Raw genomic sequence first — 2753 nt, 5'->3', positions numbered from 1 at the left:
CAATTCAAATTCATTTGCAGATTGTTTCTTAGTGTGAGGAATTCTCAAAGAATTTTTAGCAGGTCACTTCTGTTTGGGGCCTCAACTTCCTTAGATGCAGAACAAGTGTTTGGGTCTGTATTTCTAGATGCACTGAGGTCCTCCTAGCATTAAAGTTTGGAATCTATATATTCATTGAGGGCACATACTGTATGTTGTTATTCTTTCTGACCACCTGACACTTAATACAATGGTGGTCCTGAATTAAGTGACTACCCAGTGCATGTAGAACCAATTCCAGACACCTCCCAGCCGTACCTCTTACCACTGATCCTCTCTCTTTGTACTCCTGGGCCTTCCCAGGCTGGGTCTGCCTTAAGGCCTTTGCACTTGCTGTTTCTCATCATTTGGTTCTCTGCCCAAGGTCTCCTCCATGGAGGTCTCTTGCTCCACCTGTCTATCCCACAACGCTTTTTTCATTTCTGTCACTGCTCTCTGAAATTGTCTTATCATTTATTTGACTTCATTGTTTTGTCTCCCTACCTCTTCCTCTAGCCCCCCAACATCTTGGATCCTTTCATATCCCTGCTGCTAAAATAGTACTTAGCACCAACTAGGCCCCTAAATAAATGTGGCATGAATGAATGAATGAATGAATGAGCCCCCTCATGTTTTATAGAGTAGTTTTTAGGTGGCAAGCTCAAATCTGTGGCTATCGTGCTAGGTTCTAGTGGGCCTCTTTAGGTATGTGTCCTACATGACTATTGCCATAGCTCTGAGTAAACATGGAGTGGGAAGAAACAGGAACTCCTAGAAAGAGAACCGCAAACAATTCTATCAGTTTATCTAGAAACTTACTTGCAATGGAAAGTTCAGATATAATTAAAGAGAATAATTCTTTTTATTAAGGAAAATTTCAAACATAAACATTAGATGTGGTAGATAAGAATAGCACATTGGACTTGCTTGTACACTGTGGTGGACACCCCTTAGAGGGGCCCCCCACCCTAATGTCCATTCCCTTTCATCTATAATCCCCTCCCCTGAGTGGTGGAAACTTGTGATTGGCTTTCTCACCAACAGAATATGGCACATTTGATGTCACCTCTGTGTGATTACTTATGTAAGACTGCATCCTGCTAGCAGACTCACTCTGGGGCCTCTCCTTGCTGGCTTGTTGAAGTCAAGTGGCCATGCTGGGGAAGCCCACAGTGACAATGAACTCTGGGTGCTCTCTAGGAGCTGATGGCCAACTCCAGCTGACAACCAGCAGTCTTACAGGTGCAAGGAGGTGAATGCTGCCAGTGACCTGAGTGTGGAAACTGATCCTTTTCCAGTTGAGCTCCAGACAAGAATGCAGCCAGGCCAACACCTTGCTGGTAGGTGTGAGACCCTGAGCAGAAAACCCCAGGTGCCTGGACAGCTGACTCACGGGAACTGAGGTAATAAATCTGTGTTGCTTTAGGCTGCTAAGTTTGTGATAATTTGCTGCAATAGATAACTAACATTTTTCAACAGTTTGCCAATATTGTTTCATCTATACTGTCATGTTTTGGGGGGAGTGGGTGGGCTGGAGTATTTTAAAGCACGTGCAAATACTTTAGTATGTATCTCTAACTTTTAAAAAACAGAACCACAATGCCAGAAAAATTAGGTCTTAATTGACAACAAGGATGAGAATCTTTATTTTAAAGCCATCACGTCATGGATCTTGATTGGGCACCCTGAGAAAAGTGCTTGTAATAATTCGAATAAGAATAGCATCCCATTGATCCCATGAGCTAAAGGCAGGACAGCATATGAGAGCTTTCACTTGAAATGTCAGGCTTGCCAGTTGTTGTTTTTTGAACAGTGTAGCCAAAAAGCACTTAATTGTCCCCATAATGTGCTTATCCATCATGCAATATCTAACACCACTGGAACTCAATTCAGATTGTGTAAGACCCTACTCATTCCCCTAACCTGCTTTGGGATGGCCGCTTGTAAATTCCATTTTTTAAAATTCTTACCTCCTTATAACTTCGTGTCTTTTTCTAATCGCCACCCCCACCACGTTTTCCTTACTGATCTTTTTCTCTTTTGATTAAACGAATCTCTTCTCCCTTTGACACAGCTCACCGAGGAGGCAGCGCTTTGCCAGGGAAATTCTCAGGGTTTGGGGCCCTATCCCATCTCCACCACAGGAGCGCTTTGTGATCGTTGGCAAGCAGTTGAGCATCTCCAAGCTGCAGAGAGCAGTGCCGCGCAGGGTGAGGTACAGCCTGCACATATAACGTGCGTAAGGTGTACAGTGCTAGCACGGAGGGGGCACAGCAGTCCCCGCCGTTCCCTTTGTTAGCTCCCACCTCCGACCACCCAGCACCAGAAATGCCCAGCACCATGCCTCTCCCGCCCTCGTCGCGGGGGATGCTGGGATTTGTAGTCCTTTAGTTCCCAAGTCGTTTCCTCTCGGAGCCGGACGGGGAGAGGAAGAACTACACCTCCCAGTGGGCCGTGAAAGGAAAGTGGGGCTCGGAAAACCGAGCGTTTGCGCCGGCTGCCTCCGCTCTCTGCTTCCCACGGGCAGTGCCAACCCGTGGAGGGCTCAGACCCCGCGGCAGGGCCCGGGAGGGCGCGAGCGCACCAGCGGAGCGGCGGGGGCTGCGGGGCGGGCGGGCACGCGCGGGCGGAAAGTCCCTCCGCGGCCGTGGGGGCTCGAGCGGGGAGCAGAGAAATAAAGCGAGCACGCTAAGCGCCCGGAGTGGAGACGTGAGAAAGGACAGGCCCGGGAGGCA

The sequence above is a fragment of the Myotis myotis genome, unplaced genomic scaffold, assembly GCF_014108235.1.
Source record: "Myotis myotis isolate mMyoMyo1 unplaced genomic scaffold, mMyoMyo1.p scaffold_m19_p_7, whole genome shotgun sequence".
NCBI classification, from domain to species: domain Eukaryota; kingdom Metazoa; phylum Chordata; class Mammalia; order Chiroptera; family Vespertilionidae; genus Myotis; species Myotis myotis.
Note: the sequence above shows the minus strand (reverse complement) of the source record.